The following is a 16,903-nucleotide window of genomic DNA, read 5'->3' as shown; positions in this document are numbered from 1 at the left end:
CTAGACCTGCAGGGTGCCAGCAAAAGAGAAGGGGGGGTTGTTAAGATGAGGACAAAGAGTGGGTACTTTTCTCTGTCTCACCCTCTAACCTTAACTCTGCCCCTTTTCACCCCTCTGGGAGATCACAGCACCGTACCAGCCTCTGCCAGCCAGTAGCAATACCCACCCGATCAATATCGCTGCCCAGTTCACATCACTGGGTCCCAGGGTGTAGACTGGGAGTGGGGATGGCGAGCAGTGCTGGGCAAAGAGAGAATGACAGGTCTAGTAGGGGAGGGGGCAAATTCTGATATAATCCCCAATCCTCCCGCACCATTCCCAAGGGAGCAGCGTTACAATTGGTGTGGCAGTTTCCACCTTCCCTTTGCATTTCCTGATTTCCCCCAAAGTTCGCATTTTAGGAATTCCATTCTTCCATTCCAGCAGGGGCCAAGGAGCACAGGGCACCTTCATGATTTGTGTGAATATGGATCTTAATTTCTATTTACAGTGCATACCTGAAATTAATGCCCTACCCCATCTGCCTAATTATAGCATGGGTTTAAATTTCTTCAGCTCTTTCCCTGGCTAAAGCTGATTTCCAGGAAGCTAGCGACAGAGAAAGGTGAGTCAGGCTCTGGCACCGAGTTTAACTTCCATTTATGAGAAACCACTGGAGAGAAAATAATAACTCTGGCTGGGATCAGCTTGGCAGAAGGCGAACTTGGCAGCCCGGTGCCATTCAGCTTTCTCTGTCCACCTCCCTCTCCACTATGGATCCCGGAATGTGGTTTGTTTAGCTAGCAAAGAAAAATAGAAAGTTTAAGGGTGGGGGAGATAGTGCCCCTGGTAAACAAAGGAGACAAAGGCAGAGCATGAATTGTGCGGAAATCTGTTTGCTGTAAGTGTCTGTAGCTGTCAAAAGCCTCTTGTGTCAGGTGGACAGTGATCCCAAAGATCATGACAAGGGAGAAACCCATCGCTTTGCCCCACTCCCTTCCCAGCAATGAGGGGATTTTCGCTTGACTCAGCAGAGGCACGTTATCTCAGGGGCTCCCCTACTGCAGGCTCTGGGGAAAGTTGGTTCACTCTCACACTGCCACCGAAGAGGAAAGATGTCAAAGGGACATCTCCTCTGGCCACTACTGCTCCTCTTGATAGTAACCACCCAAGGGAAGCCAGTCACCACCTCAGGTAAGTGACCTACCACTTCAGGAAGGTCCCCCCACCAGGCAAACCAAGGGGCCTGACCCCACCCTGCCTGCTTGGAGAACCACAGCTCAGTACCCAGCTTAGCATAGGGAACCCCAACCTCTGCCCTCCAGGACTCTTTCTAGGCAGCTGAGCCCAGAGCCACCTCCACCCCTTTGGGGAAACAGAGGAAGGTTCCTCCTATTCTACCCCTACTCCAGCTGGTGAGGAGATAAATGGGGCAGGGAGGCAGAGATGGATTTGAGAGGGACCTGGATGGAACCAGTGGGAGAGGCAGGTTAGGGGAGGATGGATGATGTGATGGAGGCAGGAGGGCTGAGGAAATGGGTGAAAGGGGAGATGGATGGATTTGGGGAGGCAAAAGGAGGCAGGTTCTGAAGGGAGGCCAGGGATGGAGGGGAGTTTCTGACAGGAGGGGCAGTGGGTGTGGATGGATTTTTAAGAGCCTGAGTGGGGCAGGAGTAGATTAGGGGGTCCTGAGAAGAGAGTGGAACGGGGATGGATGGATTTCAGGGGTCCCAAGAGGAGGGCTGGGTGGCATGGATAGATTTGAGGATGGTAACATGGATGGATATTTGGGGGGGATTGTGGATGGGGCATGGGGGCCTGGATGGATTTGTGAGGGTCAGGCTGAAAGGAAGGGGAGGTGGATGGGTATTTGGGGGGCTAACAGGAAGGGGAGGATGTGATCCTGGATTCTATATCTACTAGTTCTTTGGGCCAGGGACTGTCTCACTGGTATATGCATGTACAGTGCCTAGCACTGTGGGGTCCCAATCCCTGATTAGGCCTCTAAACTCTACCATGGCATAAGCCTGCAACCCAAACAGCAGAGCAGATGCTGAGTGACTCTGACACAGAGACATTTGAAAGGGGATTTAATAACATCAAAGGGCTTCTGCGCAGCACAGAGCCAAAGAGAGGTGAGCCGGAAAATACCCAGCTGGGCGGTGTGATTTTCAAGACCATTTGCGGGTGGCAAGGAGCCGTGGTGGACTACTGGGGGAAACCCAGCACGAGAGAAGTTAGAGATGGTTGAATTTTATTTTATTTTTGGTCAGAAAAGGGTTTTCAATGGAAAAAATGGCTTTTCGATCCATATGAAAAATGTCTACAATAAAATAATTGTACCACTCAAAATTCTGTGCTTTTTGACAACAGAACGATTTCTACTGAATTGATTCAACATGACACATATTCAGTTTGATTCAGATCACATGGAGTTGAAATGAATTTGTTTGTTTGTTTGTTTCCTTTTTTAGTGGGTTCCTTTTCACCCCCTTTCCAGTGTGTGTGTGTGGGGGGGGAGATAAAGAGAGGAGGAAGAAAAAGAGAAAAAGGAAAAAAATCCCGCCCCCCCCCAAATGAAAATAAAAACATTTGTTTCGATTGGATTCATTTGATTTAAATGGAAATAACAGGGTTTTGGTCTGAAATGAGTCGAAATTAAACTTTGGTGAGAATTAGAGAGAGTCCCAAAAAATTTGTCAAGAAGTTTTTTGTAAAACAGAACAATGGTTTTGTCAAGCTATGTGAAAATTTTCTAGACAAACGTTTGTACCATTCGGATTTTGACAAATTGGAAACTGTATTTTGAATGGATTCAAATGGGAAAATATTGGCTTTGATTCAAATCAAATGGAATGATTATGATTAGGGTTTTTGTTTTATTTTTGGTATTTATTTTCCCCTTATCTCCACTTTTCCAGAGGAAACTGGTTGCGGGGGGCGGGAGAAAAAAGGGGGAAATAGCCCTCAAAAATGAACATCTTTATTTGTTATTGTTGTTCTGAGTCCATTTCATTCAAACTGAAACTAATATTTTGGTTCGACTACATTCTAAATGATTTTTTTCGTTTGGTGGGGAAAAATCGGAACAAATGCAACAAGAAATTTTCAAGTGAATATATAGTGATAGACTCAAAGAGCTCAATCTGTTTAGCTTAACAAAGAGAAGGCTTGGGGGTGACTTGATTCCTGTCTGTAAGTATCTACAAAGGCACAAATCTTTAATAATGGGCTCTTCAGTCAAACAGAGAAAGATAGAACACGATCCAATGGCTGGAAGTTGAAGCTAGACAAATTCAGACAGGAAATAAGGCATATATTTTCAAAGAGTGCAAGTAATTAACCGTCGGAACAATTACTGACAATTTTTAACTCAAAATTGGATGCTTTTCTGAAAGATTGTCTCTAGGAATTATTTTGGGGCAGGTCTCTGGCCTGGATTATCCAGGTGGTCAGACTAGATGATCGCAGTAGTTCCTTCTGGCCTTGGCATCAAAAAGCATACGTTTTTGGCATAAAGAATTCCTGGTGTTGGCCATTCCTAGTGGAAACGTTCGATTTGGAAACCCAGAACTTCTGGCCAAGAGATGTAGGATGTTATCAGCGACTCTGATTTTGCTGCACGGGACCCACATCAGCACGCACAAAGCTAGCTGCAAGCCCACATCCTACTTGTGAGGGTGATTAACCAATAGCACAAACTCCTAAAGCAAAGGGGTGTCTTCTCCAACGTCTCAGTGCCTTCAGATCCAGCCTGGACATCTCGCTGGAAGACGCTGGAAGACACAAGTTTCTGGGTTCTGAACGGGGCGGGGACTGGGTGAAATTCTCTGTCCTATAAGATACAGGAGATCGGACTAGAGGATCTAACGATCCCCTCTCTGGCCTTGAAATCTACTCATCAAACCCCAAGCTCCTCTCACCATCTCTGCAGTACCACGTGCTCTCCCCTCCCCCTATAATCAGCTTGTTTTTTAACCCTTGCAGTTCCCGTGGTTTGTCGGAAGGTCTCCTGGTCCATGACAGAAGGAGGCTCTGTGTGCATCCCTCTTCACACTGTCGAGACGTCCTTCCACGTGTATCGCCTCGATGGCTCCGCCTCCCACTGGGAGGAGATCCTGGTCTCCCTCAATGGGATCTCACAGCCTCCCCGCATCCCCTTGGCTGAGAAGATCTCCGTGTCCAGCAGAGGCTTTGAAGTGGAACACATGAGCAGAGGAGCAGAAGGCAGCTACCAGGTGGTCTCCACGATCACTGGGGAGTGCGTGGCTCACATAGACCTGGGAGTGCTGGGTGAGTCCTGTGCTTCCCCCCCACCCCTCCCAGGCCCCTAGTAACTCTGCTCAGTGCACGGCCTGTATAGAGCGTGTGCATGGGACCAAGCAGCTCAGGGGATTGTTCTTTCCCTTTCTAGCTCGTGGAGGGCTCACTGGGAGCATAGCAGCTGCGTCCCTGGCTGGATAAATGTAGCTGGAAATGGCTAATCTGTGTTGCACATTCTAGGCTTGGTTTCTAAAGGCACAGCTGTCTGCAGAATCTGGGGACGGGGGGGTTAAAGAAATAACCAGGTCCTTCCAGCATGAGGACAGACACAGAAGACCAGAGATGAGACCATTTTTCTTTGCCTGCCCTGCCAGACAGCCCACACCCCCAGCAGAGGATCAAAAAGGGAATTATCTCAGCAGCCTAGAGGCAGCCCTGGGGGTCAGGGTCACGGGGGAGGCTGTGCCCCAAATCCCCATTCTCATCTCTTATCCCCTTCTCATTTCAGACCCGACCCCATCTCCGCCTGTCCTGGGAACCCCGCCTCAGGGAGAGGGAGACCTCAGCAAGAATGAAAAGGGAGGTAAGTCAGTGTAATTGGCAGCCGATGTTAGACCGTGGTAAGAGAAGAGAACTTGGCGTCAGGACTCCTAGGTTCTGTCCACACCTCCAGGAAGGGAGTGAGATCTAATGGGTTGGGAGTGCGGGTGACGGGCTAGGATTCAGGACTCCTGGGTTCTAGCTCTAGGAGAAGAGTGGGGTCTATTATGTTGTGGGGTGGGAGTCAGAACTCCTCTTTCTATTCCCAGCTGTAGGAGGAGAGAAAGGTCTAATGGGTTGTGGGCTGGGGGGGCTGAGATTCAGGACTCCTGGGTTCTATCATAGGTTCTGGGAGGGGAGAGAGCTATAGTCGGTTGTGGGTGGGGGAAGATACTCAGGACTCCTGGGTTCCATTCCCAGGTCTGGGTGGGTAAAGTGGGATCTTTCCTGCAGAAAGTTTTGGTTTTGCCAAATCCGCCTTTTTCCAACAGAAGAAGGTTTCGGTGAAAAATTCCAACCAGCTCCCAGGGGCAGAGTTAAGGTGAAGTTGCCGGGTTAGCATGCATCTTAACTGTATTTCATGGTTTCTAGAGGTTTAAGCTTAGCAGCTCTCCACGTGCTGGAAGGGCATGAGGCAGCGCTGGACAGCCTTAACTCTCCATTCACGACGTTGTGGGGGCAGTTCATCGGTACTGCAGCCTCGCCGGGGAGACCCCGGTCATGGCCCAGGACCCCAGTGCGCGAGGCGCAGCGAAAACACAGAACAAAAAGCTGGCACCTGCCCCCGTGAGCTGACAATCTAGGAACCTCTCCTCAACGCTCCCCTTCTCCTCTTTCATTTCAGGGCCTTTGAGCGACGCTGCCAGGATCGCGCTGGTGGTGGCTGGAGCATTAGCACTGCAATTCCTTCTCTTGCTGCTGGCTGTGTATATGACACTCTCTGTGTGTATAAATAAGGGAGCCGCCCAACGGAGCGGAGGGAACCCCTGAGTGGCTACGGATCAGGAGACCGAGTCAACAACCCCTTTGCCAAGCTATCCTGTGACAAGGTATACATAGGACAGAGGAAGGCCATTTTGTGACTCATAAAACCTCTAAGGGCGAGGGAATCTCCATCCTTAGGAGTTTTTAAGGCCCAGCTTGACAAAGCCCTGGCTGGGATGGTTTAGTCGGGGTTGGTCCTGCTTTGAGCAGGGGGTTGGACTAGATGACCTCCGGAGGTCTCTTCCAACCCTAACGGTCTATGATTCATTCCAGGGATTAAGCTGCAAAGATATGGGAGAAAAGAGATCTGCCCTAGAGGAATGGATCCCAGGATGCGGTGCTCTGGGAGAGAACCCAGGCTGCTGACGGGGCCTAGAATCAAAGCCTTGAAATGGGGTGGGAGGGCCAAGGCCGCCCTCGTCCATCAGGCAGAAGGAATCCTGGGAAATGTAGTCCCAAAGGCATGCTGGCATTTGTAGGCCGCCACAACAGGGCATGCTGGGAACCAGGGGCAGCATATAAAGAGCCACCTCCTTCATCACGAGGGTGGCTGTATGTAGCTGTGGTTGTTCAATGGGCATTTAAAATCTGTGAGCGGCTTTAAAAATTTCATCCTTCCCGCTGCTGGGTGTTAACTGCCCGCACGTGGGCATTTGATGCTGTTAAATGCTTATTGTTATTTGACTGCAAGTCTAATTGTTAGGGCACCCATGGCTTTGTCTATTTGTTTTTTATACTTTAATTTATATCCAAATAAATTTTCCTTTACAACAACACAGGCTCCGGTTGACTCTGGCCATTAATCAGCAATTGGAGGGAGAAAAAGGGACTCTAAAATTTAGACAATCCAAAGGGAAATGGGGGACATGCAGGTACCTCCCCTTTTCAAGGCCCAGCTAGTTGCCATTTATCCACATGCCTTGCCCTTCACTCAAGCCAGGAACCGAAGGCTGCAATCTCATCAGGCCAAACTTCTGGTAATCAGGCCATTTGCTGTCTTTTATGCAAACAGCACGTTAATCAGCAAGTGCATTGCAGCATTTGCATGACGCCTCCAGCTTTCTGGACCAGCGTTAGCTGTTAAAAGGCATAAACTCCTCGTCCTGTGTGAGCTGCTGTCCTGGAAGCTACATCTGAGCCAATTTCAGGCTGCAAATTCAGATAGAGTTCATGGGAAATCAGCCAGCAGAAGATATGACGCAATGCGGCCTCAGCTGGGAAGGGAGCAGTAGTCCTTTGATAGCTGCTTCTGCCCTTCAGCTGAGTAGATTGTTGAGTTCAGCTGCCAAAAGAAAAACAGCAAGGGTTAGAAAGCAGAATGGCAGGATCAAAGCCCTTGGCATCAGCCATGGGTCCACTAACTGGAGATGGGGAGAAATGACCTCCCTGTCCCTTCCCCCGACCCACACACCCACTGGAAGGGAATATAGGAACAGCATGATCTAGTGGGTAGGGGCATTGGCATGGGCCTCAAGAAGCTGTAGGTTCTAGTCCTGACTCCTGTCTGAGGCCTACCCATTCTTTCCCCTGTTTCACAGCACCATCAGGAAGGAAATCCAGTAGCTAGAGCATGGGACTGGAAATCAAGTCACATATTTTCCATTCCCAGCTCTAATGGGATGCTGCCATGGTGTGTGACCTTGGGCATGGTGCTTTGGGCCTCTGTTTCCCCTCCTGATCAGTACCTGTCTTGACTATTTCAATGGTAAGCTTTTGGGGCAAGGACTGTCTCTTGCCGCGTGTTTGTGCAGCACAACGGGGCCCTGATCTCAGCTGGGGCAGGGACTGTCTCTTGCTGTGTGTCTGGGCAGCTCCCGGCACAACGGGGCCCTGATCTCAGCTGGGGCAGGGACTGTCTCTCCCTGGGTGTCTGGGCAGCTCCCGGCACAAGGGGGCCCTGATCTCAGCTGGGGCTTCCATGTGCTACCGTAATAACATAATAATGGAGCCATCTGTATTGTGCGTTGATCTCTGGAAGATCAATTTGAAACAGAGAAAGTTTCTGTTGCCCGTCGGCAATGTGGACACAGGGGGCCTTGACTGACTAAAAAATTAATTTTAAAAATATTTGCTACTTTGAAACCAGAAAATGTTCAATAAAAACCCGATGGAAATCATTCAAAACAACCCGAAAATGATGAAAGGCTGAAAAATTGCCCTTTTAAAGCTCTTATTTGGCACAGGCTGATACGCAGCGGAAAGCCGATAGCCTCAGCACAGGCTCAGCCCTGGATCGGGTCTGACTTTGTCGCTGATGTTTTCCCACAAGCAGAATCGTTCCGGGTGAAGGGGTCTCACAGATGCTGCCTCTGGGATGAGAACCTGCCCAAGGATGGGAGGCAGGGAGAAGTGAATGGGAGAGAGCTCCTATCTAGGGCTTTTCAGCTGTAGATCGCAAGGCGCTTTACAGGAGGCCAGTATCATTAACTCCCTTTGTCAAATGGGGAAACTGAGGCACGAGGTGGGGACATTGACTTGCCCAAGGTCACCCAGCAGACCCATGACAGAGCTGGGAATAGAGCCCAGGTCTCCGGATCCAAAGGCTCGTGGTATTGGAGCTCACTGGAAGCACGTGCTGCCCTCCCGCTCAGCTGCTGGGGGGAGGGGCTATGACAGGAGTGGGCGTGGCCAGAGCACTCTGCACTCCAGGCTGTGAAGTTGCTATAAGTTACAGCACCCCCGAGGCTACTCTAACTTATCCTGGGATATGCACCAGCCCCCAGAGCAACCCAGAACCTGAGAGGTGCAATGGCAGCTTGCATCTCTCTTATTCGTAGATAGCCAGAGGCCGGTTTGGTCCCTTTCACAGACCAGGGCCACCCTAACTTGTACCCCTTCCGGGCCATCACTAGGGAGAAGCAAAATCACCATAGCCCCTCCCATTTCCAGCCTTCTCTGCTCCAGCCACCCATCCCTGCTGTACCCCATGGCCAAGCCCCCTGCTAGCCCTACCCTCCTCCAGTCCCTAACCCTGCTGCCCAAAATACCCCATAGCTATGCCCTTGCCTCTTCCACCCTCCCCCACTCCCTGTGCTGGGGATTCCTCAGGGTCTGGGCTTACTAGTGGACCAGTACAGCTGATGCCTAGGTGTTGCAGAGCAACAGGGAGCCCATCCCTCCATAAGGATGGGAGCCAGTCTATATCCCACAGCAGGAGCCCCCCACGCCAGCTGCTAACTGAGAGATGCAGAATCTGGGACTCATTGCTGCAGACACCCGGGGGGGATAGAATCTGCAGGGGGGCGAGGATGTTGCTTGCTCCTGTGATGCAGAGCAGTGTTACTCAAGGACCGGTCCGTGGACCGGTTAGGGTGACCAGCTGTCCCGATGTTATAGGAACAGTCCCTATTTTGGGGTCTTTTTCTTATATAGGCTCCTATTACCCCCCACCCGTTGTCCTGATTTTGCACACTTGCTGTCTGGTCACCCTAGGACCGGTGCCGGTCCCTGAGATCTCCCTGACACGGTTTAGGAAGGCAGTGAGCCGGTGCCTGGTATCAGGAACGCTGAGGGAGCGTCCCTTTCAGAGCAGGGCTTGAGGGGAGGGGGTGGGAGGGGCTGTGGTGACACATGGCACCAGCCATTGGGCCTCTGCAAACACGCCACTGGCTGAGTCAGCAGCTGGAGAGGCAAAGGTAAAAAGAAATTGGCTAGCCCAGACTCACACCCTTCTGCATCTCTAAGGGGATGGTGCTCTCTCTACACCTCCAAACGGGGCAAGCTGGGGCTTTTACACTTTGCTCTGGCAAAGAGGAGTCTCAGCCGGTTTATTTTCTAGCATGGAGAGGATTATCAGGGAATTGCTGCTCCGCCAGCCAGGTGAGTATTTACACCAGCGATGAGCCAGACCCCCAGCTGGTGTAGACAGACCTAAGTGGAGCTACACCTGATTGACACAGCAGCTGGGGATCTGCACCTGTTGACTCTCATGGAGCTGGGGATATGGAATTTTTATTTTTATTATGTCACTGAAAATGCTGGTTGGTCGTGTCGATGAAGAGGACAATGGGAGGGGGGAAATGTACGGTAAACCCGCCCTGATTGCTACATCTCGGATTCTGGACCCAATGGGAAGCGCAGAGCGGGAAGGAGGTCAGGGTGGTACCTCTGCCTGGAATTGGCACCGCGAGTCTGACACAGTGACATCCATCCGGCGAAGCACTGAGGATGCTGGGACCAGGCTGCAGGGAGCCATGGAGGTAACAACCATCTCCTTCCTTTTTGCACCCCACTTTCTCTATTTACCATTCCTCTTAGGGGCCCCATTTCAAACCCCCTCCTGGGGTCAGGAAGGGTGGCCTTGCAGTGAGGGCACTGGCCTGGGGACCTGGGTTCAAAGACCACTTGTGCCAGCAACTCCCTGGGTGACCTTGGGCAAAGTCACTTCAACTCTGCATGGCCCAAGTCTTCCCCCTCCCTGCTAGGAAATAATCCTGCCTCTGTTTGTGCTAGGGTGACCAGATGTCCCACTTTTATAGGGACAGTCCTGATATTTGGGGCTTTGTCTTATAAAGGCGCCTATTACCCCCCACCCCGTCCGGATTTTTCACACTTGCTGTCTGGTCACCCTAATCTATGCCTCAGTCCTCCAAGCAATTATGCCCTTTACACTAGCTGGGGATCAGGGCTCATAGTAGTAAAGGCAATCACGTATGTCAGGGGCCTTAGCCTGTAAACTCTTCAGGTCCATCTATACAAACCCTTGTCCAATGGGGCCCCAGCCCTACCGGCAATGTCATAATATAAATAATAATTAATGGGCAACTGCACGGCTGCTCCGTCACCTTGGCACTGAAAGGGTTACATTTCTGGCCTGCCCTCCAAGAAGTTTTCTCCTTTAAATCCCGCCTCCTGCTGCATTAGGGGAACCAAATGTCTCAAGCCAAAAGAGGATCAAGTTACACGGGGGGCCTAGCAGGGGCATGGCTAGGGTAGGGGTTTCTGAGGTTCTGGCGCCGGAGTGTGGACATTTGGGGTCACTGATGGAAGAGGCTTTTCTAAACCGTGCACCAAAGGGCCCTGATCTCAGCTGGGGCTTCTAAACACCGGTCTTATTGGGATCCAGGAAGTGCTAAAGGATCCACACACACACACACCCCACAGCCTAAGAGGGGGGTCCACAGGACCTGGAAAACCAAATAATTACGGGGGACAACTAATGAAGAACAGGGACAGGAGTGCGGTCAAAGGGTCAAACGAAGGGAACCGGACGGGGACACCGAGCAGAGGACCCCGGACAGCACCCACTGGTCCTCGAAGGTGTCAAGGGAGTCAGCGGACGCCGCCCAGAGGAACTCTACCCGGAGGCGTGAACGGACGGAGGGTCGGAAATAGGCCCCACAGTCACAGGAGACTCCATCGGCCAAACTCCTCACCCTGGTTTCATAGATGGCCACTTTAGCCAGGGCCAGGAGGAGGTTGACCAGGAGGTCCCGTGTGTTAGGCAGATAACAATGCCCTGTATTGCTAAACCGATGGCCTGTTTCTGTGGGGAGTTTGTCTCCTAGCCGGCGCAGAGAAGCCTACGTTCATCACAATGTGCACCAAAAGGCAAATTAAAGGAAAAGCTAGGGTAATGAGCAAATCCACTTCACGAGGAGTTTCCTGATGTCGGAGGACAGACCCAGCCTCTTAGTCAAATCAAGCTTTGGTCGTAGTGGCAATTAGGGTGACCAGACGTCTCGATAACGTCGGGACTATCCCGATATTTAGTTGTTTGTCCCGCGTCCCGACCGATGTACGCTCGGGACGCCATTTGTCCCAATGTTTTGGCTCAGGGCTGGAGGAGGACACTGGCGAGCGCTCACCTGGGGTCCCGGCAGTGCTCATTTGGGGCGGCTCCCAGGAAACAGCGGGCAGCAGGACTCTGCGGCCCCTAGGCAGTGGGGCGGCCAGGGGGGTCTCTGAGTGATGCACTTACTACAAGCACTGGCTCCGTCGTGGGCCAGGCAATGGGAACTGTGGAAGCAGACAGGGCACAGGACCCCCCCCGCCCCCGGCTGCCCCTGCCCCTGGGGCGCTGCGTGCTACTCACACCCCCAAGTAAGTCCCGCCCTCACAGCTTCCAGCCAATGGGCCACCCCACTGGCCACTGCTGACCCGAGGAGCCAGAGGAACCTGCCAGGTGCTTCCCAGTGGGTGGGAACCGTCCCCCAGGTAAGCGGCGGGGCTGTGGGCAGGAGCTGGGGCCCTGTGCTTGTGGCGGGGGACGGGGCCATGCCCCCCCCACCCCCAACCCTGGAGCAGGGCTGGAGCGGGGGCTGTGAGCCCCCGACCCGTGGCGGGGCTGCACCCGGAGCCGGGGCCCTGCACCACCAACCTGTGGCTTCCTCAGGCTTTGTATCCCCCTCCCGCCATGGCTCCAGTGGGGTGGGGGGTATGAGCCTGTGCCCCCCCACCCCACCCCCACCACCATGTGTCCCGATATTTTGTTCTTGTCATCTCATCACCCTAGTGGCAACTCTGCTGATCCTCCAGAAACGCTTCCCCCTTTTTCATGCTGACCCCTGGGCCGGCAGACTGAGTCTGTGCTGGGCACAGATGGACTGAACTTGCCAACAAGTTGGCACCGTCCACACAGAATTCTGACCATTAGCAGGAACCAGAGGAGCATGGCAGATTCAAGCTCGATGCTCTTCGCATACTAGTGTAACTCCGCTTACTGCAGTGGGATTGCTCCTGATTTACCTTAGTGTAAACGAATGGAAAACCAGCCCCATCAGTCCCTCACTAGAAAATGCCCTGCCCCTTCCCGTCCCTTACCCTCAGGCCTGCACCATTCTATCCCTTTGATATTCCCCTTTGGCTTTTTCCAACGCTGGCAGGAAAGAGATTAGGCTGCAGAGGGAAATCCGGAGCCCTTGTGTTTATATAGAACCAGATTATCAGCTATTGCAGATCAGCGCTCTATGGTGGAGCGACACCAGCCGAGCATCTGACCCTCCGTAGCTCTCTTCCACCATTTTTCCGTTGCTGCGTTTTTGAATGCCTCTCACTCTGTGGCTATATATGGACATTACATTCTGTTTTCTGTTTCAGCTTGGCGATGAGAGAAGGGGAAGGAAATTGCTTTCTGCCTGGGGCAGCTTTGAGGTGCTACACAGAGAACTCCAGATCTGCAGCTAACCTTGCAAAGAGGAAGCAGAGTGAGAAGCTTTCAAAGAAATCAACAATGCAAGAGCCTGGGTTCAATCCCGTCTTGTCATCCTGCAAGCAATGCAAAAATGTTCCCTACAGTTGATTCTCCAGGGCTTCGCCCCGTCCCATTTAAGCCATTCCACTAATGGGGTTTCCGTTGCTTCCCCGGGGGAGAATGTGCCATAGCCTGATGGAAATTGTCTCTTTTGCTCCATCTCTCCCCTCCAAGTACTCCCACCCCCTGAGTCTTGTTGCTTGTTCCCATGACTCCAGTACACGCTGTTCACAGAAGTTACACATTGTTTTCCTCTCAGTCTCATTAGTCAAATGATCTATGAAGTAGGGGAAGATCGTTGCTGCTCACCCACCTAAGTTGCATGCAGGGATGGATCCAGTAGGCGTGCTCTGACCAGGCCTACCAGCTCAGACCCTAGTTAGAATGCTCCCCTGGGATGTGGAAGATCTAGGTTCAATTCCCCCCTCTGCCCAAGGGGGAGGAAAAGATTTGAACAGGGGTTTCCCCACCACTCAGGTGAGTTCACTGAGCTATGGGATATGCTGATATGGAGCTTCCCCTGAAGCTGTTCCACGGGGGATAAATAACTAAAGAATCATTGGGCCAGAGAGTGAATAAGAGAGCAAATGACTCTAAAGCTTCATAATTAGTACACCACCTAAGAAGATGGGAGACTGCGGGTCCAGTCCCCCTGCTCCAATCCTTTATACAAAGTGGAACTGAGTCTGCAGATCCTAAGCATGACAGAGTTTTTTTTAAAGAAGCCTGTAGCACTGATGGAAGCAAAGAAAACCTCCCAAAAAGAACCGAGTCCACATTCGGTGGTGACGTCTGCTCATGTCAGCATACAGCTGGCCGGGACTCATTTCTAATTTGAAGTTGTCTTGTTTAACTTCCAGCCATTGGTTCTCTCCAGGATGGTCCACATACACTGTGACCACGTCACCTCTTGGATCTTCAGGTGAACAAGCTGAGCCCTCAATCTCTCGCCATATGGCATTTTTGCCCAGCCCTTGAATAATTTGTAGGCTAATCTCTGCACCCTCTCCAATTTTTCAGCATCCTTTTTAAAAACGTTGACACCAGAACTGGGCGTAGTATTCACCAATGGCCCGTACGGAGCTTACATCACCTCTCTACGCCTTCCTGTTACTCCCCTGTTTGTCCATCCAAAGGCTAACATTTGCCCTTTTAGCCACAGCAGATGACCGGGAGCTCAGGTTGAGTTGTTTGTTCACTGTGGCTGCTAGATCCTTCTCAGAGCAAAAAAAGACACAGACAGCAAGAAAGATACAAACATTCCTAGTGAAATCATCTTTCAGTCCCATGACTCACTGTCTGATCTCAACACCAAGAACCCAATCCCGGCAGCAATCAACCACACTGGAAAGAAAAATCCTCATTGTGATAGGTCCAAACATACGGCATGAGAGGAGGGTGACCAGATGTCCCGATTTTATAGGGACAGTCCTGATTTTGGGGTCTTTTTCTTATGTAGGCTCCTATTACCCCCTACCCCCGTCCCGATTTTTCACACTTGCTATCTGGTCACCCTACATGAGAGTGAGTCACCAGGCAGCAGGGATTTCCCCAGACCCCTCCTGGGAGGGGTGTAAATCCCACCCCCCCCGAATTTCCACAGCCCCCCCCCCCACCAAGTTTCAGGCGGTGTTGCCAATTTAGTCATTGGTTGGAAATTTGAATGGAAATTCAAACATTAATACACACTTTAAAGGCATCTACAGTATATGAGAAAATTCTCGTACCCGAGAAAGCAGAATGGGTTTGAAAAGTCTGAACCAAGACGAGCTTCCTCACACAGCTGCTGTTTATGGCAATGTCGGCACATTTGTGGGGCTCCTGCTCTGCCCCCACTGGCAGGCGAGCTCTTCGCCCCCCGGCCTCCTCCCCCGAGCCTGCCGCGCTCCCGCCCTGCCCCCTCCCAGTGCTTCCCCGCCGCCAAACAGCTGTTTGCCGCCCCTCCGGGAGGGAGGGGGAGGAGCTGGCTGCAGCCCACTTGGAGGAGGAGGCGGAGAAGAGGCGGGGCGGGGCCTTGGGGAAGGGGGTGGAATTGGGGCAGGGCAGAGCAAAGGCGGGGCCCCTGCACTCCCCCTACACATATTCCCTCCCCCAGCCCCCTGCCCTGAGAGGCTCACAGCAGGGGGCTGGGAGCACCCCCACGACCCCAGCCCATACTCTCTCGTCAGCCCCTTGCCCTGACTCCTGCACCCCCCTCACAAACCAAGCCCCCCACATCCCCAGCCCAGACTCCTGCACCCCCTCACCCCCTGCCCTCCCTGACTCCTGCACCCCCCCCACATCCCCCACCCCACCCTGAGCACCAAACGGGAGCTCCTGCACCCGCCTCCACATCCCCACCTGCACCCCTTGCACCAAATGGGAGCTGCCCCAGGTAAGTGCTTCACACCCCAACCTCCTGCCCCAACCCTGAGCCCCCTCCTGCATCCTAACTCCTGGCCAGACCCTGAACCCCAACCCCCAATCTGCTCCTGCACCCTAACTCCCTCCCAGACCTTGCATCCCCCTCAAACACACCCAGTCCCCTGCCCACCCTGACTCCTGCCCCACAGCCCTCCCTGACTCCTGCAACCCCCCACACCCCCTACCTCCCACACCCTCAGCCTGCTCCCTCCCTGACTCCTGCAACCCCCCACACCCCCTGCCCCCTCACACACCTCAGCCCCCTCCCTTCCTGACTCCTGCCCTCCCTCCACATCCCCACCTGCACCCCTCACACCAAACGGGAGCTGCCCCAGATAAGCACTCCACACCCCAACCTCCTGCCCCAGCCCTGAGCCCCCTCCCGCACCCTAACTCCTGGCCAGACCCTGCACCCCAACCCCCAGCCTGCTCCTCTACCCTAACTCCTGGCCAGACCCTGCGCCCCCAGCCCTGAGCCCCCTCCCACACCCTAACTCCTGGCCAGACCCTGCACCCCAACCCCCAGCCTGCTCCTCTACCCTAACTCCTGGCCAGACCCTGCGCCCCCAGCCCTGAGCCCCCTCCCACACCCTAACTCCTGGCCAGACCCTGCACCCCAACCCCCAGCCTGCTCCTCTACCCTAACTCCTGGCCAGACCCTGCACCCTCAGCCCTGAGCCCCCTCCCACACCCTAACTCCTGGCCAGATCCTGCACCGCAACCCCCAGCCTGTTCCTGTACCCTAACTTCCTCCCAGACCCTGCACCCCCAGCCCTGAGCCCCCTTCTTCACCCTAACTCCTGGCCAGACCCTGCACCCCCAGCCCTGAGCCCCCTTCTTCACCCTAAGTCCTGGCCAGACCCCGCACCCCAATGCTTTTTTACATTTTTTTTATACAATGCTCTTATCCAAAGTACTTTACACTCGTTGGCTAACGGTGCAAACAGTATTTGGGAAGATCCCTACGTGGGCCGTCGAGACCCTCGGCGATTTTCCAGTGGTCTGTGGAAAAATAAGTTAGGCTACAAGAGCAATCAAGGTCCCTCACTTGATTTTCATTTACTTCCTCTTACTTATAGGAGGAGGATGAAGAAGAAAAGAATGAAAAAGAGGGTCGGTGAGGGGGAGATCAGAGCGAGTGTTCTTTTCCTTGGCTGGGTCCCAAGGAGGGGCCCCAAGAATAAAGCTCAGCACAGGGCCCCGTTAACATCTCACACGGACTGAGCATGCTCAGGGACGCTGATGAAGCCGGCGGCCCTCACTCTGCCCCCTCTCCCTGCTATCGGCAAGCACCGGGGTCCTGTTTTGTATTATTATTTGTATAATAGTACAAAATGATTAATAATAATGTGCAACGCTGGGACAGACCCTCACCACAGATGGAGTCCGTGACCACAAGCTATTGGAAGGAACAGAGCCCTGCCCAATTCCAGACAGGAGTGGCTGAGCCACCAACCCAACGGGGATTGAGGTAGAGGCCAGGTCTATGCTACAGATGTCTTAGGGTTGCCAGGGGTCCGGTTTTGGACTGGAACGCCAGGT

At 52.8% G+C, this 16,903-nt stretch overlaps 1 protein-coding gene and 1 long non-coding RNA gene across 2 annotated transcripts in view; both read left to right on the top strand.

Moving 5' to 3' along the window:
* Positions 1-4,801, top strand: part of LOC311530393 (C-type lectin domain family 2 member B-like) — a 48,439-nt gene extending 43,638 nt beyond the window's left edge. Inside the window, exons 7-8 of the transcript XR_014713988.1 lie at positions 3,967-4,272; positions 4,751-4,801. The gene's annotated coding sequence lies outside the window, so the exon portion shown is untranslated. The remainder of the gene's footprint in view (positions 1-3,966; positions 4,273-4,750) is intronic.
* Positions 4,802-9,366: 4,565 nt separating this feature from the next.
* LOC311530358 lies at positions 9,367-13,198 on the top strand. The gene is made up of 2 exons (XR_014713965.1): positions 9,367-9,965; positions 12,805-13,198. It is a non-coding gene; the product is annotated as an uncharacterized lncRNA (long non-coding RNA).
* Positions 13,199-16,903: the final 3,705 nt, after the last annotated feature.

This window comes from Lepidochelys olivacea, assembly GCF_965140295.1.
Source record: "Lepidochelys olivacea isolate rLepOli2 genome assembly, chromosome: 14".
Lineage (NCBI taxonomy): Eukaryota > Metazoa > Chordata > Testudines > Cheloniidae > Lepidochelys > Lepidochelys olivacea.
Note: the sequence above shows the minus strand (reverse complement) of the source record. Positions and strands in the feature narration are given on the sequence as shown.